This window comes from Gadus chalcogrammus, unplaced genomic scaffold, assembly GCF_026213295.1.
Source record: "Gadus chalcogrammus isolate NIFS_2021 unplaced genomic scaffold, NIFS_Gcha_1.0 GACHA101, whole genome shotgun sequence".
NCBI lineage: Eukaryota > Metazoa > Chordata > Actinopteri > Gadiformes > Gadidae > Gadus > Gadus chalcogrammus.
In genome coordinates, this window is record NW_026613536.1 from 40565 (window position 1) to 63719 (window position 23155).

Here is a 23155-nt window from a genome sequence, read left to right on the forward strand (position 1 = left end):
GCCGGTACTGGACCTGAGGCCGGTCTGGCGGAGCAGTCGCTCCTTCTGCCACTTCAGCAGCTCGTTCTGCTCTCCCTGCTGGCAGTACTGGAACAGCAGCCACACCAGCCAGCCGACATCATTCTCCACAAGCCACCTGAAGGTCTGACCGGCGTGCTTCCCGAACGTGATGACCAGCTGACCTTTCCAAAGGTCTCTGCTGTCTTGAGATCCAGCCATTTAGGGTCAACAACAGTGCTGCTGCGGGCCTCTGCCACAGACCTTGCTGCCTCTGTACAGTACAGCCTGGCCTCTCCTAGCCGGTACAAAATGATGTTGGGGTACTGGTGTAGCTGTTGATGGCTGACCAGCGATGGTTTAGTGGCCAAGCTCTTCCCGCAGACATCACAGGTAAAGGTCTCCCTGGCGTCTGCATGGATCTTCAGATGACTCGCCAGGTTGGACTTTTCACCGAATGTCTTGTCGCACACGGTGCACTGATGTGTAGGCAGTGGTGTAGTCTACGTGATACGCAGGTATACGCCGTATACCCACTAGGAACGCACCAGGATTTGCGTATACCCACTTAAAAATGTGCACGGATACGTATCAATCGTCTTGTGACAGATCTTTCACTTCTGTGTTTATTTTTCGCAAATACCGGTTGGGTATAACTGCAATAAAATACTTTAAGCAGGGGAAATTATCTCCTACATTCACCATTCATAAAATTCCCCCTGCGCGCTCTGCCCTGTCTCTGTAACGAAGCGCGAAGCTGCCCATGCGACTCTTCACGTTAGTTGGCGGGCCGAGCCCCTCCTTCTCGCGTGTGTGCGCGTCTGCATGCGCGCGTGTGTGTCTGTGTCTGTGTGTGTCTGTCTGTGTGTGTGTGTGTGTGTGTGTGAGTGTGTGTGTCCAGTCCTCCCATATTAATGTGTAAACCACATAATAAGTAGTCAACAGAAGACAATGTTTTAATCCCACTTTATATCTCCTTGTTACTTTTAGATGAGAACCCCTGGCCAGCCTTTCAGACTGGGTGTCAGGCTAGGGAATTTAAAAACAGGCATCCTTGGTTAGAGTGGAGGGGAAAAGAGTTAGGTAAATGTCAGCCAACATACAGTTGGTATACACAATTGAAATTCATAATGTTAATCACTATGCAAATGAGAGTATAGCTAATTCATGGTCATTTTTAAGGTGCAGTAATTTCACACTTTTACACAATTCAATTACTGTATGGTATGTTAGATAACAACAGTAAGAGCTCAAATTAGAGCAATTGAAAGAGTGAAACATTAGAGCAATTGAAAGAGTGAAACATTAGTCTCCTGTCATCTCCTTCTCATGCACTGGTTAGCCATGGTTGTAAAGAGTTCATTAAATTATTTTGAGTAGATTTTGTCCTTGTTTAGCATGTGCCACCTATTGCTACTATAGATATAGGCCTACAAAGGACAACTCGTCATTTTTGCGTTGTATTTGTTCATACTGTTATTAAAACGGATAAACCTACTCAGCTTTCCATGATTGCTCAAAATCGTTATACTCTTAAATCAGTGGGTTGTAGACCCCTGCGTTAGTGAGTGTGGTGCGACACCCCATAAGTCCCACACGTACCGGTGGGACGGGATTGTACGAGGCTGGGAGGGAATCATCACAGTATACCCACTACAATAAAATAGACTACACCACTGTGTGTAGGCATGTTCCATCTGGTACTGTAAAACATGAATAAATGAGTAAAACTAAAAGCAGATCATTTAGATTGACAATATGTAGCCCTTTATTATACAGAAATCTGCTGTTGGTGTATTAGCCTAGGACAACAAGCTCGCCAGATTGTCAAGAGATTAACACGGTCGCCAAATTGCTTCATGTTACAATTACTCTCGCATCAGCTGTTGTCTCAACAGTCACATTTACCCATATTAACACATATCCACATCAAATTGACCAAGAAAACGTTGATTGTCGCCGAAAAGCAACAAGTTTGCAGGTATGCGACGTAGCCCTTACTATTGTAAACAGTGTCGTTAGCCGCGCCTAGCTATCGTCACAAAACACACATTAATCAGCTTATTATTTCAACAACCCTTGGGTGAATATAGTAATGCCATACACCGTTGGAAAGCTTAGATTGCCACGATTAAAACGAGACTTCCCACGGGTAATATGGTTGCTCACCGACAAAACGGCGATAGGTTGACTAAAGTCTACCCAGCAGCTAAAAACGTAACCTCTACGTCTTCCCTTTATACACAACGACCACGTTATGACACGGTCGAAATCTTTTCTCTTTCTACAAAATCGAAACAGCTTAATACAAACCGTAAAGAAAAAAATGTCTAATTATTAACTAGCAAACGATGCAGGGGATAAAATTTACCTGAGTGAATCCTCCGTTGACTGCTTCACCGGGGAATACCACGTGCTGTAAGCTATTTTCTTTTTCAACTCGAGCTCATTGGCTGCAATAGAGTTCCGGGTGTTATAGATATATATTTATTTGTCATTGGACAGAAGTACAACGAAATTCAGTGCACTCACGTACTGGTCTAATTTAAAAAGGTAACATAATAAATAATAAATAAAAAAAGAAAATACATTCAACATTTCGTTCACTCACTGCTTCACCTGTAGTCTCATATAAGCCTCCACTGCTCCAAACTCTATTTGTGAAACATGCAGACGGAATAGTGAGACTGCCAGCAGGCAGCAGCAAAGAGATGTAGCGACCTCGGTTTATTTCTCCAGCTTTCACAGACACACAAACACGCACACAGATTGCTTGGTCTTTTTTTTGTTTCGTCGTTGTCTGTTAAACCGCCAAGTGGAGCGACGTGTCTGGGAAGCTAGCCTCTTGGTCTGAGCATGTGTGTGCATCGCTTCTCGGCCTTTTGGCTAAGATCAAGTGTAGTATCTGTTCTTATCAGTTTAATATCTGATACGTCCCCTACCCGGGGACCATATATTAAATTGATTTTTCGAACTGGGAGATGGAAAGGGGGCTTGCTCCGTCCACTCCACGAATCGACCTGGTATTGCAGTAACTTCAGGATCGGTGCACCCCTCTCTCACTGTGAAAAACTAAACTCCTCCTGAGAGTACACCCGTCCGCCTGTAGACAATAAAGTGTCATTTACAATTCACAAACGCACTGTTTACAATTACTCCAACGATATTCTGTTGTAGTGATGTTATGGTTTGCGTCGAGGCATCGGGGCGTGTGTCGAGTACCTCGGCTCCTCCCCCAGCGAAGCTCCGTATCACATAGGCGAAATGACGTGGCGCGTGACGTTCGAGGCTTCATCTCGGGCTGTTCCGCGATATGGGTTCACAATTGGCACATTTCTACAAAAAGAAGACCCTACCCAGTTCCAAGATCACTTTTATGGCTATGTAATTAATCACACTCGTTCTCAGACATCATGCAGTTCTATTATTACAATTATTAGTAGGCTACTGTAGTTATAAGACAATCTATTTTGCCCGGGATGACTTAAAACCTTTGTCAAATGATTTGTTCTCTACCATGAGCTCGGGAGATATTTATGAACGGCACACTCACACGTATCACTGAAATGACTTTAATTCTTAAACGTTTTGATGTTGTACGAAGCAAACATCACATCATCACAGGAAACTCTTTCTTTCATCATAATTTCATTCCTTGTCCCTAGCGTACTCATTTGAAGCTTCGAGGTCGAACCACTTTGATGGTTCACCTGGCTGCGAGGCTTTGACGTTTCATGAGGCATCATCTCGCCACCACTATTCTGTTGTTTAAGAAAGAAAAAAGGATTCTTTCTGTGGCGTGTCGATAACTCGGACCTCCAGGTTTCCTTTCGTTATGCTTCCATCACGCTGATTTCAGATTCGCCTGTCATCGTGTGACCGGTGGTCTACAGTGTTTATTAAAGTCTAGACATCTCCGAATGCTTTGCAACCGTTCTCCTGGGGAACACGCGTGGGCATCGTTCAGCCCACCTGAACGTGTACAACTCATACTTACCTGGCAAGGGAGATACCATGATCAAGAAGGTGGTTCACCCATAGCGAGGCTCAGCCATTGCACTGAGGCTGTTGCTGACCCGTGCGAATTCCCCAAATGTGGGAATCTCGATTGCATAATTTCTGGTAGTGGGGGACTGCGTTCGCGCTCTCCCCTGATGTCCCCTCATGTTGTTCTAAAGAAATAATAGCTATGAATGGCTTCATCGCGCTGACTAATGCCGTCCATCCCACGTTTTGCAACGCTACGTTTCTTCAAAAGATCACGCAAACGATCACGCCCAAGCAGTGTAATGCATTACATTCAGATGTGGAACTCTGAGTCTGGAATAACGTAGTCATTCATTCATTCATTTCTTTCATTCATTATGGATCAAATTATTGTTTCTGTACAAGTCCCGTCTCTGGCCACAGCAGCGCTCCCACTCATTATGGGTTCCTCCTGTATAAAAGTTTGTATGGACAAGACAATAATTGCTTACGGCCATACCACCCTGAGCACGCGCGATCTCGTCTGATCTCGGAAGCTAAGCAGGGTCGGGCCTGGTTAGTACTTGGATGGGAGACCTCCTCAGAAGCCCAGGTTGCTGTAAGTAGTGACGGGTGTCACCAAAAGGAAAAAAAAAAAAAGCACGCGCGATCTCGTCTGATCTCGGAGGCTAAGCAGGGTCAACTCGAGCTCATTGGCTGCAATAGAGTTCCGGGTGTTGACGTTGTTGGGGCGGGGAAAACGTGGGCACCACCATTTTGGCAGTATTCGGCAGACTGGCGCTCTTGTGGTGGAGCAGACATGGTCGATAACTGTTGTGCACCAGGTTGCACAAATAAACGAGGCAAAAATAAATGTACGTCGTTCTACCGCATTCCTAAAGATGCGGAGAGGCGAGCTAAGTGGATCAGCGCCATTAAAAGAGCCAGGAGCAAGCAAAAAAAGACTGAAAAATGGGACCCCCCGGCTGTTGGATTCCGCTTGTGCAGCGATCACTTCATATCAGGTAAGTTACAGAATACAAAGCTTGGCAGCTTAGCGTCATTATTTAATAGGCTATAATTGTGGTCAGGCGCGTATCAGACGCGGGGGATGAGTACGATGCATCCCCCTCACTTCTATTGGAAGGCCATTCCATCCCCTCCACTTTTGTTCGTCAAATCCTCACAAAAATCAGCTTTTCTAATAAAAAACAGTAAACGTTCGCCTGTTGTATGCAATTTAAAATGGTTGCTATGATTGCATCCCTCTGTATCAAATGATCACTCTGTAAATCCCAGCGCTACAATTGACGTTACGTAGACTAAACAGCTCGCGCAGCCTGCAGAAAGCGCTGGCAGCGGTGCTCCCGAGACCCGACTGCCTGAGAGCTCAGCGCGGTGACCGCGGTCATTCAAGCAGTTTCTCACAGATTGCTGTGCCTAACTGTTCGTGCTGCATACTGACTTGACGCCTTCAATGAAAAGGTAGAATTGAATCACTGTTTTAGATCAGCATCATTCACTGCCTGTAATGAAGGCAACATTTTCAGGCATATTAAGCGATTAAAGCGATTAAGCGATTCATTATTTATCATTAATAGATACAAGGTTCATGGCTCTCTATTCAAGAGCTAGTTACCTCCTAGCATAAGATCCCATTCATTCTTCCGACGGGAACTAAGCCTACTTTAGTTTTAAAACTGTTTTATTTTTTCGTGCAATATAGCCAATGATGCCGAAAACTAAAAGAAAAAGACAGGGGACTATAGACGGCTTTTTCAAGAGAAAACAAGTAAGTTGACTTCTCTCCCTCTGCAGACACTGACGTGCTTGCAAGTTGCAAGCTATAGGCTATCTGTTTCGAGTGCTACCGCGGTTGGGATGCACAGGTTTGACTAGGGCTACAGGTAGCCTTTAGGGAGAGTAGAGATCCTCTTGCGATTCGTCATTTTCAAACCTTGAGAAAACGCACTTCAATCTACAAGGTGTATTGCTGAAAATATGCACAAAGTATGTGTCACAGCAATCAACTTAGGCCTACTGGTTTAATGAATGTGAATGAATGCTGTGATACACGAAAATCCGGAGAATTGTGCGATTCGCTTTCTCAGCACACTTGAACGTGAAATGTCCTCAACACTGTGTGTCAAGGGTTCATCTTGTTTTCTTAGAACATTAGAAGCATGCAAGTGCGTTCCATTCGATCAGACACGTTTTATTTTCAGTTTGGCTACTGTATAATCAGTAATACCACACCATAAACACATAAGCCCAACATTATACATAGATCATAGATAGGTCTCAGCATGAAATGGAGAACATTTGAAGTTGAACTTGACCACTGGTTTGACAGCCTGCACTCTGTGTGTCACTACATAATAACATCACTACATACAAGTAACAAACGCTCTAGCCAAATGTCATTAGAGCTACAGTTATTGAACATTCATGCAACAGCCTCAAGTGGCTTTACAAATGTGTTTTGTCTCTGCTCATTATGACAAACTAATTGTTCTGCAATCATTTTCCTGTCCAACAGATCCAGCTTGTGCTTTTGAACAAAACACACGGTTACACTGTTGAGACATGTTTGTGTCATTGTACTTCGCATCCATGTTTTCAGCCTTCAGAGGCTGCTGAAGCTCCTTTCAGCTTTATCACACAGTGTGTGTGTGTGTGTGTGTGTGTGTGTGTGTGTGTGTGTGTGTGTGTGTGTGTGAGTGTGTGTGTGAGTGTGTGTGTGTGTGTGTGTGTGTGTGTGTGTGTGTGTGTGTGTGTGTGTGTCAAACAAACACACAATGAGTCATACACACACACACACACACACACACACAGTGTATCTGCTCGCATTTCTTCCATTTTGTAGGCCTAGATGTATGTAAAAGTTCATATAATTGATCATCGCTATTTGGAATGATTATTTCTTCGCCTATTCCAGAACACCCCCACTTTTGGAAAGCTTGATACGCCCCTGATTGTGGTTTCGGATCAGTTTAATACTACAGTGTGCACAGTGATCTGGGAGCAGCTTTATGAGGCTGTGCTTCTGCATGGACATGTACAGCATCATAAATCCCCTGCATGTTAATGGGTTGATGTGCAATGAGATAGATGAACAGCAATGCTGAACAGTGCATGATACAGCCAGCACAGTTAAATGACACAAAGAAATAAATAACACTATTTATTTAGCTTCTATTTCTACTCAGGGAAGATTCAAAGTGAGCAATCAAACCCTGGTTGGATGTGTCATTTAGCCCTTTGAGTGTGGTGTATGTGATAATGCGTAGCATAGCTCAGGGCAGACATTGTAGGCATCAGCTCTAGCCAAAGGCCAGGTTCAATGAAGTGGACTGAAATATGTTCCCACCTGAATGGTGCTTTGGCTGTGCAGTTCACATGCACAGTTTGTCCACATGCACCTATTCATCCCCCAGCGATTGTAGCCCAGCTTCTTTTAGGTTTTAGATTTTAGATATGTTAAGTTTAAGTCTACCTTCCTTTTTTTACGTGAACTTGCCTCACTGTTTAAATAATGTCTGCCTCTGACTCATCAATTGTTTACTTATATTCCTCAGGGCCCGAAAGGACCAAGAGGTGAAAGGGTAAGCCACTATCAAACTCATTAATTATGACAAGATGCATGACAATGCCATGTTTGCTGGATAGAAACTTTCATGAAGTTTATCGGGTTGATATATGATGACGCCGATTGACCTTTCAACTTGAATAGGCCACACCCCTTTGTTTACATCAGGCACAGCCTAAAGCCCTCCGCCGTGATAATATAACAAATAATAATGGACCAATCTCTGCTGCACGACGGCTGAAAATAACCTGAACTACAAATATTTGTTGTATATTATTTTTTTCTGACTTTGGCTCACATATCCAGACCAAATTCATATTTATCTTTTCTAAACTTTATTAACAATAATAAAACAATTTAGTAAAAGGACATGACGCTTTTATTCAAGTTGAGACCAAACCGAGCTCCACAGCCGAACACAGCTGGGACTCTGGCAGCGTCCCAGCAGACACGGTGGCTGTGTGTCAATCAGTGGTAATCAACGGAGACTAACCCAAGGCCTTCCTCCACAGGGACCCCAGGGCCCTGACGGGAGGGACGGCAGACCTGGCAACCCCGGCCCTGCTGGGCCCCCAGGACCCCCTGGCCTCGGCGGAGTAAGTATCCTATAGGGGCCGACTTGGTCAACTGCTGGGTGGGGGGACTGAAGGTGGATGTTGGTTCTAAAATGTGACTGTGTGGGGGACTGAAGGTGGATGTTGGTTCTAAAGTGCTGCTGGGTGGGGGAACTGAAGATGGATGTTGGTTCTAAAGTGTTCCTAGGTGGGGGAACTGAATGTTGATGAAGGCCTCTCAGTAAATAAGGTTAACCGGCTGGTATATCCTATTGTAACCGTAAGGTATAGAAGCTACAGGAAGATGCTGATTTGCTGTTCATCTGTTTGATAAACGATCAAGCCCTTAAACTCACCTGACCCAAATTCTGGCACAATTATAGCAATGGAACAGACAATAACCTATGAATTAGAAAATAAGTATATTGTATTGTATGAATTTTTATATGTATATTTTGTCTCTTATTCTGGTTTTTATTTTTCACTCCAACAGAACTTTGCTGCTCAGTATGATCACAACAAAGGCGCTGATATTGGTCCCGGCCCCATGGTGAACACACAAACACACACACACACACACACACACACACACACACACACACACACACACACACACACACACACACACACACACACACACACACACACACACACACATACAAACTCAGACACACACACACACACACACACACACACACACACACACACACACACACACACACACACACACACACACACACACACACACACACACACACACACACACACACACACACACACACACACACACATGCACAAACTCTGAGACACACACACCTGCAGTTTTGTGGTAAGTCTCCAACAATAACCCTATGTATTCACACATACACATCACCACACAGAACTACCAATAAGAACCCATCGAAGTCTGAAGACCTTTCCATGTCAGAGCACACCTGTCAAATAGGTTTCCGCTACAGTGTTCACTGTCATTCCCAATCCATGGATTATTCCCATGGAGTTCTGGGATTTATGCCACTTTATGGCATGCATTCTCACCTTAGCTTTCAGTCCAGTCAATGGACTCATCGTCAAAGAAATACTTCCACACATTTCTGGACTACTGTAAGTGTGGTTTTATAACACAAAACCCTTTCTGTTGTATAGCATTCTGTCCTCAGCGGCATATCCTACTCACAGCCCACAACATGCACAGCCACTGGTGTTGGACATTGCTGTTGTTTGACCTTTGATTTCTTTCCTCTATCTCCAGGGAATGATGGGAATGAAAGGCCAACCTGGACTTCCCGGCCCCCCTGTAAGTACCCCCTCACCACCCACTCACACACACACACACACACACACACACACACACACACACACACACACACACACACACACACACACACACACACACACACACACACACACACACACACACACACACACACACACACACACACACACACACACACATAGCTAGTTGATTTATAGCATGCAATTCGTGGGGCTGACAATGTCCTGTTTTTTATGCTGCTAAGCTAGCAAGTGCTAACGTAGTAGTAAACAAACCCAAGTTTGACGCTGAAATGTTTCTATTTATTTTGTAGGGAGAAGGAGTGATAATCCCTTGAGTCCGGACTTGGTTCCATCTCTTTTCAACTACGTTCCATCTCCAGAGAAGAGGAAAAGAAAAATGAGACTGGAGGTTTTCAACAGACGACAGGGAGCAAAGCTACAGAAGATGGAGCAGACAAAGCTATCTGCGAAAGCCATCCCTCCCAGGTGAATATTTAAGTTCCTTAACCTGGTCAACCCCACTTCCATGGACTTGGGAAAATTATAAACCAATTTTTTTTTGTACAATTCATTGTAGGTTTAATAACACCCAATGAGCTAAAAAACATAACATCTGTGACTGGGCTGAAATCATCACACACCTATACCGACTTGCATTTGGCAGCCACTGACTATGCATGTGATTGTCACTGTCATTGTCAATATCCCTGTCATTGTCTTTCTATTCATTTATTTTATTACATTGTTTATTTATCATATACCGACTATAAAGCACTTTTGGATGTAAATGTGCTATACAAATACAATTTACTTACTTTCTTACTAACGAAAGCTAGTATACTGCAGAAAACAGAGAGTGACTGACAAAAGAATGACAAACTGTCATCAGTAGTGACAGTTTATACTACTTTTGTTTTCACCAGAGCATCAACAGATTGTCCCCAAGGCTGCAACAAGGATCCTACTGCAGAGCAAAGTCCCACCACAGAGCCTTTGAAGGAATCTACCCATGAAGAACCTGGAAACGATGTCCAGCCTGTTCTCCATGAGGAGGATCCAGCAACCCCACCATGCACCACTGAAACCTGTGGTAAACGCGTCCAATCTCTTGAGCAAGAATGCCAAGCTCTGAGGACTGAAAATATGTTGTTGAAGGAAAAAATGAATAGGACTACACTGAATGAGATGAGCTTGCATAACGATGATAAAAGGGTTCATACTCTCACTGGTTTATCAGCATTCTCCATTCTCATGACAATTTTTCATATTGTGGCTCCTTTTCTCCCACTTAAATCTAGTTTAACATGTTTTCAGCAGTACATGTTAACTTTAATTAAGCTTAGAATGAACTTGTCCTTTGAGTTTTGGGCTTTTTCATTTTGACATTGACTCAACCACTGTTTCAAAGCTCTTCAAACACTGCATTAGTGTGATGCATTGTAGACTGGTGCCAAGTCTGGTGTTGTTGCCTGACAGAATACTTAAGAAAATCTCTTCCATATGCATTTCGAAACCGTAGCTTTGAAAAGACAGTTTGCATTATAGATTGTTTTGAAATATTTCTAGAGAAACCCAGTAGATTGCTAGCCAGTGCTCAGTGTTACTCATCATACAAATCACACCACACAATGAAATATTTAATTGCAATTTGCCCTCGAGGTTCCATTTGTTTCATTTCCGCTGGATGGGGAGGTCGCACAAGTGATACGTTTATCACAGAACAAAGTCACTTTTTATCTCATTTGCTCCCAGGGGACGTAGTTTTAGCGGACAGAGGTTGTCTGGTTAAAGAGTCCATTGAGAGATGCCAAGCTGAATTAAAAATTCCAGCATTTACTCGTGGATAGAAGCAGTTAGATCCTGCTGACTTGGAGAACACCAGACGTCTAGCCTCTCTTAGGATACATATTGAAAGAGTGATAGGAGTTCTCCGTCAAAAGTACACAGTCTTGCAAAGCACTGTCCCCATATGTTTCACGGACATAGACAGGGAAAATGATGTGACCTACCTTGACAAGATGGTGAGCGTGTGTTGTGCACTTACAAATGTGTCTGAATCTCTGGTGTCCTTCCAGTGATGGGGATGTACAGTAAATTGAACTGATGTGACTGGCTACAGATGTGCTCAACCAGCAAATAAACCTTTGTGACTCACACTTCTTGCTTGCTTGTCGTGACATTATTTTTAATCACTCGCTATTCTGATGCGATCACATCGTTTCTCTTTGCAGATCAAGCTGCACATCCACCCATTCTAACTTGAGTTCCACCCAAACAGATATTTGTTCTGGTGTGTTTTATATGAATGACCCACCCATGTTTCATATCCCTGATTGCTACAGATATCTAATACAAATTATGGGGAAGAGAACAATATTGGTTTAACAACTGTTTATTCATAAATAACAGTACAGTATCAGCTACTACAAACAACTCATTTCACAGTCTCCTCACTAAGGTTTTCTTCTTTGGGCATTGATCACTTTTCGGCAGATGGGACATAGCCACTGTTTTGGGACCCTTTTCATGCGAAGGCAGGTCTGGTGAAACTTTTTAACTGAACAAAAACCTGACGCACAGACCACCATGTTCCCTGCTTCTGGCTCAGGGCAGTAGCACCACTGTTGTTGACTATGATCAGCAAATGCTGCTGCTGCTGGTGCTGGTTTCTGTGCAGAAAAACACTTTACTGCCTAATTAACAGAAAGGTCCTTTGCAGAAAATGGGCACTTAATTTCTATGACACCTGAACCACAGCAGCTACAGGAAACGTATCCGTCAGGTGAGGCCTCAATGCAGGGGTGAAATCCTGAATCCAGCTGTTCCTACCATGACATTCGTGTGTGAGAGGCGATGACGCATTTCATAGTATTTTCGTGCCAAGTCCTCGTGTTGACATCCCCAACTGAAGAAAACAACAATAACATTAGTTTTGGACAATAGTAATGCCACCCCACATTGGTACCGCCCTGCTCTTTCAAAAGGATACTACCTACTTGGTTTAACACTCCTGCTTTTTAAGAATAGTACTTCCTGGATTTACCCTCCCTGTTATTTTACCTACTTCACATTCATTTGATTGTACACCATCTGGAAATGACCATTTTACACACAGGAGCAGTTACACACTGCATGCCCTATTTTACCCTAATCCTTCTATGCTCATGAATACCTGGTAGCCTCACTGGTGAAACTATGGGACTTTGGGTAGCATATTTGTCTTATTAGAGACACTGCAGGCTTTCTGACGTCTGTCTTTGTGGCTGCTCTGAAGGTAGTTATATATCCGGATACTGCAGATCTGGGACGTCTTCTTCAGCGGAGATGCTTTTGAAAAGCACCCCGGGGGCATTGTATGGGTCGGTAATATTTAACCTATTTAATTTTTGCATATAAAGCTCGATGTCATGCGAATTAAAGTGAGATGAGTACTCCGATGGCTTGAAAGCTTCGGCGCCGGGTCATTTTAAGGAAGATCTTTAAAGGCGGCGCTTGATTTTACTGACAAAATGGCGTTCCGAACACCGGTGGTCACGTGGGTTCAGGAACTCGATATCATGCAAGCACTTTGTTTTCTTTTTATTTTGTTCTACACCACAATTGCATGCTTTAAACATGACACGGGGCCAACAGTAAAGGCGTTTTTTCAGCCAACTCCCTGTTAGCCAGTTTACCTTGTCATACATGGAGCAATTTAAAATGCTCCTTACCGTAGCACCAACGAGCTGTGTGGTTTTCACAGTAGGTTTTGGTCTGCCCTCTGCTTTCACTCGTAGTCAGTTCACGATAGCTGTCCAATGAAGGCGGTGACTGGCCAGAGTGTTGTGTCAATCATGTTCAAGTGACTGAAGTGCAAAATTCTACCCTATCGGTCACTGGTTCACGGGTGGGACTTATCTGCCATAAGGATCAATTGAAACGGAAAATAAACACGAGCCGCCTGGGGCTCACTCGATTTACATTGAAGTCAATGGGAATAGTGGCGCTGTTGTGACTCACAGAATTGATTTCAGGAAAACAGCTCGTCTTTGTGAGTATTTCTGTTTCAAAGCACTGAAAATGGGATTGTTGTAAGATTTTTGGTTTATTTATTTTTAAACATTTTTTTGGTGAAGCACTGCTTCACCTGTAGTCTTATAGAAGCCTCCACTGCTCCAAACTCTATTTGTGAAACATGCAGACGGCCTAGTGAGACTGCCAGCAGGCAGCAGCAAAGAGATGTAGCGACCTCGGTTTATTTCTTCAGCTTTCACAGACACACAAACACGCACACAGGGTGCTTGGTCTTTTTTTTGTTTTGTCGTTCTCTGTTAAACCGCCAAGTGGAGCGACGTGTCTGGGAAGCTGGCCTCTTGGTCTGAGCATGTGTGTGCATCGCTTCTCGGCCTTTTGGCTAAGATCAAGTGTAGTATCTGTTCTTATCAGTTTAATATCTGATACGTCCCCTACCCGGGGACCATATATTAAATTGATTTTTGGAACTGGGAGATGGAAAAGGGGCTTGCTCCGTCCACTCCACGCAGGAGAGGGAGGGGTTAGGGTGGACGGTGAAAGGGCGAGGGGGCGAGGGGCACGTCTCAGAAGGAGAGAGAGGGATGGGGGGCACACGAAAACAACAAACACCTACGGCTCGGGGAGGGACACACGGGACAACACGGGAGAAAACAAAAAACAACCACAATATACAAGAACCTTAAAATGTATAAAGGGTGAACAGGTGATGGGCAACAACAATAACACACACAACAACACAAATCATGAGCCCTATAGGGCAACGATACGGCTGAGGGCGGTGTAGTGTTTGTTGAGGACGGTCTGGCCGGACTCGCGTGCCCAGGTGTTGGTGGGGAGGGAAGAAGATCAGGAGAGTCGATAGGAGGCACTGGCGGGTTAGGGTTAGGGTTGGGGTTAGGTTCAAGATTAAATGGCATCATCACACAACTCACCTGGATCCCCAACCCAACCCCACACTGGTGATGACGTCCTGGGGGCATGCTACGGAGAGTTCTCGTTGATGAGCCCCTCAGCAGTGGAGCAGCCGAACGAGGCTTCCTGGTAAGTGATGCAAGCCTCCTGGCGGTGCTGGCACGTCTGGAGAACATGCACGTGTGCGTGATCGGCGTGACGACGTCCGCGGGCGGGTCAAAGGTCATCCGGGACCTTCTCGCGTTGCTGACGCGTTTCGTGGACCTCCTGGTGGGCGTGTCCAGGATGGCGCTGTCAGCCGGAGGGTTGAAGGTCAGCCGGGCGCGGGTGGAGCCAAGGGGGGTGCCGACGGGGACAGAGGTAGGCGTCGTCCTCTGCGGCAGGGGCGCGGCCGGAGGGGGTCTCGAGCCTGCAGCAGGGCGTCCGCGTGTCCTGGCGGAGGCGGTGGCCGTACTGGCGAGCGGCCCAGGAGGCAGCCACATCAAAGTTGCGGCGCCAGGCAGGGTCCGCAGGGCAGGAGAGCTCACTCACCTTCTGGGCCACCGTAGCCCTGTAGTGGTCCCGCAGGAGGATGGTGGTGGTGTGTCCCCAGTTGCGAGCGTTGCCATCAATGAAGCCAAGGGTCGCGGCGTTGGGGACAGCAGGGCGGATGCGGATGGAGGCCGTCAAGGAGGCGGTGAGCCTGGCGATGATGGGGAGAGGGTCCGGGCCGGAGGCGTTGTCCAGGTGGTGGGCCGCCTTGATGGCCGCGAGGATGAGGCGGTTCTTGAGCGCGAAGTCCGGGTCATCGGAACGGGGGAAGTCCGTAGTTACAGACTCTCAGAGGTCACTCGTTATTTGATTGTCCTTGTTGGACCGTATGTAGGCAATGCTACACAAAGGAGCCGTGCATTTACTGTTGCGCAGTGTGTCTGTGTTTCAAGTTCAATGGTGGCCCCACGCGTTCAACGTACATTAACCTTGGATAGTCAAGCGCCGTGTTGTCCATTATCCCTTACATAACCGCTATGTCAGTGACACAATTAGGCCTAGGCTTTTTGTATTCTACAAATTCATACTATAGCTGTGAGAATTGTTAAGAAAAATCCCCTCCATAGTCGCCCTGGAGTCACAGGCCGACAGTCTCCTGCAAGAATCAGGGAAACCTATTATAGGACATTCATCCCAAAAATTAAACATTTAGATGAATACGTGATACTTTGTTTTGATAGTTATATACCTCTGATTGGAGATGGATTGTCGGCGGCTCCTCCAAGATAATGTTTGTACCTTCAACTAAAAATGACACAATTAATTTACACTCAATCATTTCACATTTGATTAGCATGACAATTATTTATGTCCATTGCCAATACATGAATACATACTCATTACAAACGCCTTGGAAGTCGAGGCAGTGGGGTCAGAGGTCATCCCCCCTTCCACCATCATCGGCCGACCTTCGTTATTGGCGAGAGCCAGCTCCTCCGAAGTGGTGAAGGGTGGTGGAGCGGTCCCCCTCCCAGTCGTACTAATTTGGGTTTTCTTTTTATTTGCTACAGGTAATCAACATGTGACTAAAGGTTGGAGCCTATGGTCATTGCAAATCATAGGCTAGATTCACCTGAAATTATTCAAATGGATGCTTACAACTTCCCGCATTGAATAATATTTTAATATTTATTTTTGACTCGGCCCCATGTTCGTAGGAGCGTGCTGGCAACACATCTATGGGGATAAAAGGCATGATGATGCATGATATTTTTCAGACAATATGCAGAATCTTTTCACTTTCGAATTAACACGGTCGGCTATTTTTTGCCAGCACGCCACCCTAGCCATATTATGGGCAACCGTGTTCCCCTTGGCTGTGATTTGAACTTTGAATTCCTCGTAGGAGTTCATAATAATACACTGCTCGCCTTGGGTGAAATACACCGCTCTCGATCGATTAATTTTGCATAAGAGAGAGTCAAATGACGCGAGAAACGCCCCTTTTGTGAACGCGCATTGAACCTAAAGCGGAAAACCTGGTTCAACTAATTTAATCTAAAGTGAGTGTCGTGGAACCATTTAACTCTGACTGCGAGTTGCGGCTGTCGAGCCAGGTTTCCCCAAGAAAGCCTGGGTATGTTCAGCAAGGTTCGTGGTATAACCCCAGGTCCCAGTCTAAACAATCAGGCTTGAACAGAGTGACACACAAACACACAGACACTTTAAAGGAGTTTTTCACCCGCTCCGTATCCTTGCTTGCCCCAACAAGTTTGTGCGGCGTTCTTGTTGTTTTGTTTCCGGTGTAGCTAGATCCGGTATGGTGTTGTAGTTTTTCTAATGTGACTAGTTGTTGCTAGACAGCAGGTGAAACAACTACAACGTTTGGCAAGCCAAAAGAGCGTTAATCGCGCGTTAAAAAAATGAACGCAGTTAAAATTGGTTTGCGTTAATGCTGTTAATAACGTTAAACTGCCAGCCCTAATAAAGACACACATATATAAACATGCGCGCATGCACAGACGCATATATAAACACACATACACAAACACATAGGCCTATACAGGAATACAAACACATATACACACACACACACACACGTATATGAACACAAACAAACAAACGTATATATGAACACACACACACTCACGTACATATGAACACGCGCCACGTGCACATACACACCTTATTATAAACACTCAAATATACACACAGACACATGTACACCCGCACACGCATCTATGAACACACACACACACACACACACACACACACACACACACACGCAGATATGAACACACACACTTACTCAGATATGAACACACACACGCAGATGTGAACACACACACGCACGGACTACACACACAAGTATATATAAACACACACACACTGTTTTGGTGATTTATATTCATGTAGCCTACTCAACTATAATCCAAATGCTACATTTTCTTGGGCTTCTTAAAGTTGATCTTGATTAACCATGAAAGGAAGAGACTTTTAAGATCTTCCATCAGGTTAACTTAGCAGATTTTGCAAAGACTATATTTCTAATGTCAAATGTATTTGAATTATTGATTGATGGTCAATTTTAACATTTTTAGAATAGAAATAGAATAGAATAGAAAGCCTTTTATTTTTATATTCTTTGGACTCCCTTTATAATGGTTTTTATCAGACTGGTTTATAAAGTGTTGTTCTTTGTCTCCATAAAGAGAGAAGTGCCTCCAAGTGACTGTGGTTTGGGTTTAACGCTTAACTTTTGCTTCGTGAACGAGACTTCCTGTTCTCCCCCACAAGCTAGCGCAGTGGTTCTGCTTTCCTAGATGATGGACACACACACACACACACACACACACACACACACACACACACACACACACACACACACACACACACCACACACACACACACACACAGAGACGGAGAGAGAGAGAGAGAGAGAGAGAGAGAGAGAGAGAGAGAGAGAGAGAGAGAGAGAGAGAGAGAGAGAGAGAGAGAGAGAGAGAGAGAGAGAGAGAGAGAGAGGAGAGAGAGAGAGAGAGAGAGAGAGAGAGGAGAGAGAGAGAGAGAGAGAGAGAGAGAGGGAGAGGGAGGGAGAGAGAGAGAGAGAGCGCAGACCTACCCAGAGACCATCTCTCCACTGCTGATGATCAACTCATTACTGGAGCCCCCCTCCCCCCTCCCCCCCCCCCCCCTCCTCCCCTGCCAGAATTGCTGGGAGAGAGGAGAACGAGATCTCGCTGCAGAGGACAGCAAAATACTAAACCATGTACTTTTGTGTGTGTGTGGGTGTGTGTGTGTGGTTGTGTTTGTGTGTGTGCGTATGTGTGTGTGTGTGTGCGCTCGTGTTTAAAATGAAAGCCGACTCCACTGACATATAGAATAGAATAGAATAGAAATAGAATAGAAAGCCTTTTATTGTCATTGCACGAGTCAAGTACAACAACATTTTTAGTAAGCTTTCCCAATTGGTGCATTCGAGAAAATAAATAAATATATAAATAGAACAAGAACAACAGTATACCAAATAGAAATGTAAATAATGTAAAATAAATAATAAAGTAAAATAAAGTAAAGTACAATACAGCAGTGGGAGGTTAGGGGGGGGTCAGTCAGTCGGGGGTCAGTGCATGTGTGTGTTCAGGGTGGATACAGCTTTAGGGAAGAAGCTGTCTCTGAACCGTGAAGACCTGGTTCTGATGGACCTATAGCGCCTGCCAGAGGGCATCAGGTCGAACAGGTGAAAGCCAGGGTGGGAGCTGTCCTTTGTGATTCTCTCCGCTCTGCTTAGGCAGCGGGAGATGTATATGTCCTTCAGGGAGGGGAGGGGGCAGCCAGTGATCCTCTGTGCGGTGTTTACCACTCCCTGGAGTTTCTTCCGCTCTGCCTCAGTGCACTGTGAAAACCACACTGAGATACAGAACGTCAGAAGACTCTCGATGGTGGAGCGCTAGAAGGTCACCAGCAGCTTCTCTCCCACGTTGTTCCTCCTGAGCACCCTGAGGAAGTGAAGCCGCTGCTGAGCCTTCTTGACGACCGCCGCCGTGTTGGCAGTCCAGGAGAGGCCAGCAGAGATCATGGTGCCCAGGAAGCGGAAGGTGTGGACTCTCTCTACACAGTCACCGTTGATGTAGAGGGAAGCCGGGTCTGCTCTGCTTTTCCTGAAGTCCAGGATGATCTCCTTAGTTTTTGTGATGTTCAATGCCAGGTTGTTGTCTGAACACCACGATGTTAACTTCAGGATCTCATCCCTGTAGGCAGACTCGTCTCCCTCTGAGATCAGTCCCACCACCGTTGTGTCGTCCGCGAACTTCACTATGGTGTTGCTGGGGTGGGTGGGACTGCAGTCGAACTTGTACAGAGAGTAGAGGAGTGGGCTCAGCACACACCCCTGTGGAGAGCCTGTGCTGAGGGTGCGGGTGGAGGAGAAGTGGGGACCGAGTTTCACCTTCTGGGGTCGATTTGTGAGGAAGTCACTAATCCAGGAACAGGTGAGCGGGTCGAGACCCAGGGCTCGACCCGGGTCTCTATATATATATATATATATATACAGTTTATATATATATATATATATATATATATATATATATATATATATATATATATATATATCTGATATGTATATATATATGTATATATACATATCAGATTCAGAATCAGAATCAGAAATACTTTATTGATCCCCGGGGGGAAATTGTTGTTCCAGGTGCTCCATACAATATAAATATAAATATAAATACCCTACAAGCTAACCCTACAAGCATAGAAGATAAGATAAGATTATGAATAAATAAATAGATAAATATGATAAAATACAATAAAAATAAAATAAAAGTAAGAAGTGGACATCTCTTAGTTGGTATATATATATATATATATATAAAGATTCTTATTTTACTTGATTAAGGAGGATGATGGTGGACATTTGGGTCAAAGGTTGGGTGGGTAGATGTTTTGGTTTGGTGCCACCTTAATATTCGTACACTTTAAAAAGGGGATTAGGATCTGCATTATGAATATTATCTGAGCTCATAGACACATTGACATTGTACACATTCAGCATTGATTATGCCATAACGATGTTATCCTTTCAAAGTCCAGTCAGAGAAACTGCAGTGTAAATATTCCAACAAATGTGTGTGCTTCTTTGTGTGTGCGTGCATGCATGTACGTTAGAGCATGTGTTTATGATTGTGTGTGTGCAAGACATTTAAAGAGAGTGCCTTTTAGTTTCCGGCTCCGTTTAAAGGCCGCTTTAACATCCCATAAGGGGGGGGGGAATGTATGAAATCATCTTCTACACACACACACACACAGCATGTGTGTGTGTGTGTGTGTGTGTGTGTGTGTGTGTGTGTGTGTGTCAAGAGTACGCTTTAGTGTGTGTGTGTGTCTGTGTGTGTGTGTGTGTGTGTGTGTGTGTGTGTGTGTGTGTGTGTGTGTGTGTGTGTGTGTGTGTCAAGAGTACGGTTTGTGTGTGTGTGTGTGTGTGTGTGTGTGTCAAGAGTAGGCTTTAGTGAGTTTGTGTGTGTGTGTGTGTGTGTGTGTGTGTGTGTGTGTGTGTGTGTGTGTGTGTGTGTCAAGAGTACGCTTTAGTGAGTGTGTGTGTGTGTGTGTGTGTGTGTGTGTGTGTGTGTGTGTGTGTGTGTGTGTGTGTGTGTCTTAAGAGTACGCTTTAGTGTGTGTGTGTGTGTGTGTGTGTGTGTGCGTGTAAGTGCATGTGTGTGTGTGTGTGTCAAGACTAGGCTTTAGAGTGAGTGAGTGAGTGAGTGAGTGAGTGAGTGAGTGAGTGAGTGAGTGATTGTGTGTCTGTGTTTGTGTGTGCATCTGTGTCTGTTCAAGCATTTGTGTGTGTGTTTGTGTGTGCAAACATGTTGTAGTGTGTGTGTGTGTGCACAGACCTGAGCTGCCGCCCGGGACCCTCTCCAGGTGGTGGGGGTTCCGGGGGATGCGGTGGGACTCGGACCACATGCAGAGCTCGCTGGTGTTGGGGCCGGCCGCCGCCACCCCCCCCGCGCCGGGACCCCAGCCCCGTGGTCTGGGGGGGGGGGGCCAACCAAGGATCTGTTAGGGGCTGATCGTGGTCCCACGTCGACGCAGCCCAAGAGGGTCTACGGACCCCTCACGTCCTCGCGGACCCTCCTTGCGTCCACAGCAAGGGCCTGACGCGCGCCTCCCTGATACGTTAACCCTCCGTCGAGGCGACGCAGCAGCGAGGGCTGTGATTGGTCCGCTCACTAAAAGCCGCCGCAGAACCGAAGCAGGTTCACGACTGCCTGGAAGCGTCTGCGGGTTCATCGTTGCGTCGATGTGGAACCATAATCAGCCCTTTAGCCGGTGGCTAATAAGCAATAGCATTGACCCCTCTCATGTAGGGGGCGGACGCAGAGACACTCAAAGCCCCGAACCCTGCAGGGCGAAGCACTCCTGGACGGAGAGGGGCGCCCCCAGGAGGGGGGGGGGGGGGGGGGGTCGGCCAGGACCTCCTCCACTCCGGTCTCCTCCTCCATCATGTGACCACAGCCACAGCCCGACGAATTACAGTTTGCAATTCGTAAACACAGAGAAAGAGAGATTTGATTTAGATTTTTCAAAAACACTTTTTTTTACAATCAACCAAGAGAGTACAATACATCAGGAAATGTACTATTTGTTCAGTCTTTAAAAATTGTTGGTTTATCCAACAAAATCCTGTGCAGTGCAACTCATCATTTTCAACAAAGCAAATAATATTATTGTAACACCGGCGCTGTTTAAAATCTGCATCTACATCCCCAAACGCCTTATAAAACGTATACTCCAGCCAGACTCTGGCTCTGACGTTACAGAGGAACACAGGAGGGGCCTCATGCCCTGCTCTGCCCTCCACCTTATTTCTCCGGCTGATGTACACGGCCATTTTCGCATCTCCTAAGTGATAATTTACTAGCTGCCACTTAAAATATTACTTTTTTTGTATCCAGCACCAAAGATAAAAACTTTTTCAGAAAAAAACACATTCAACAGACTAAAAACCAAAGTTAAAAGAGAGAAAAAAACAGTGAGTCTCGGGCACTCAGTAAAAATATGGAAAACTGTCTCCCGTAGGCCACAGAACGGACATGTGTTTGAAACAGCAGGATTTAAAACGAGATAAAAGTATTTGAGGCGATGGCACCATGTAGGGGGGGGGCACCAATGGGGGGGGGTACCCTCCACTGGAGGTGGAGGGTACCCCCCCCCAAACCACCCCCCCCAAACCAAAACCCAGGGAGGAGGTCCAAGAATAATCTCGGAAAAACATTTGTTGTTCTATTAATAATTTTTCTTAAGGCACTTATGGAAGCATTATTAACTAATACAACGAGAAATCATCGGCTAAACACACGAGAACATTCAGTTGGATCCAATGAGTTGTTTATTGCAATTATGCTTCATTAACAAATAAGCCAGAAAAATAATCCCTTACATGTACACAATTAACACGAGGACTAAAACAATAGAGGCAGCAGACTTTACAAATCATCAACAGGTGAGCACGTATCTTTAATAACTGAACATGTTCTGCGACCGCTTGGTTCCCAACAGAACACAAAAAATCAAGATTCAGTTTAAAGTAATTTACAACATGCAACATTATCCCATAGGCATCTTGGTTAATATGAATAAAACATAACATGTGCTTTAAATCAGGTCGCAAATCAGGATTATGACAAAAATGATGATATAAGAGCCCTTAAGACTTAAACTGGTGAAGTCTGAAAATATATAAAGGTTGACCATCAATAGGTATTTTATATACATTTCAAATAATAAATGTGCTTATCTAACTATGGGAGATCTTAAAAGCCTTTTCATGGTTTATCATGCTATACTTTAAAGAAGAGAGAGAGAGAGAGAGAGAGAGAGAGAGAGAGGAGAGAGAGAGAGAGAGAGAGAGAGAGAGAGAGAGAGAGAGAGAGAGAGAGAGAGAGAGAGAGAGAGAGAGAGAGACAGACTATGTGTGTGTGTGTGTGTGTTTTTTTTATGTGTGTGTGAACGTGTGTGTGTGTGTGTGTGTGTGTGTGCGCGTGTGCGTGTGTGTGTGCGTGTTCGTTTGTGTGCGCGGCGGGGCAGAGGGGGCTGCACTTTTTCTTTTTACTACACTTAGCCTGCCCCCCCCCCCCCCCCCACAGAGGCCCCGCAGAGAGAGTGTGTGGGTGTGTGTGTGTGTGTGTGTGTGTGTGTGTGTGTGTGTGTGTGTGTGTGTGTGTGTGTGTGTGTGTGTGTGTGTGTTTACAGGCGTGCAGGCGCTGAGGGAGGAGGTCCTTTTGTTTTTCTACACCCGACACAGAGAGGCTGAGGACCCCTGCCGCCCCCCCCCCGGGGTCCGCCTCCACCCCCCCACTAGGGCCCA

The 23155-nt window shown here is 45.2% G+C and overlaps 1 long non-coding RNA gene, 3 other non-coding genes and 1 pseudogene across 4 annotated transcripts; all 5 read left to right on the forward strand.

Annotated features, from left to right (window-relative positions):
• The first annotated feature begins 2863 nt into the window (after positions 1-2863).
• LOC130378794 (U2 spliceosomal RNA) lies at positions 2864-3054 on the forward strand. The gene has a single exon (XR_008894929.1). It is a non-coding gene; the product is annotated as a U2 spliceosomal RNA (small nuclear RNA).
• A 932-nt stretch (positions 3055-3986) lies between these two features.
• LOC130378784 (U1 spliceosomal RNA) lies at positions 3987-4151 on the forward strand. The gene has a single exon (XR_008894922.1). It is a non-coding gene; the product is annotated as a U1 spliceosomal RNA (small nuclear RNA).
• A 318-nt stretch (positions 4152-4469) lies between these two features.
• On the forward strand, positions 4470-4589 carry LOC130378785 (5S ribosomal RNA). The gene has a single exon (XR_008894923.1). It is a non-coding gene; the product is annotated as a 5S ribosomal RNA (ribosomal RNA).
• A 2161-nt stretch (positions 4590-6750) lies between these two features.
• On the forward strand, positions 6751-12155 carry LOC130378771 (uncharacterized). Its single transcript, XR_008894904.1, has 6 exons — positions 6751-7568; positions 8065-8148; positions 8600-8656; positions 9359-9403; positions 9696-9870; positions 10308-12155. It is a non-coding gene; the product is annotated as an uncharacterized LOC130378771 (long non-coding RNA).
• Positions 12156-13757: 1602 nt separating this feature from the next.
• On the forward strand, positions 13758-13963 carry LOC130378796 (U2 spliceosomal RNA; annotated as a pseudogene).
• Positions 13964-23155: the final 9192 nt, after the last annotated feature.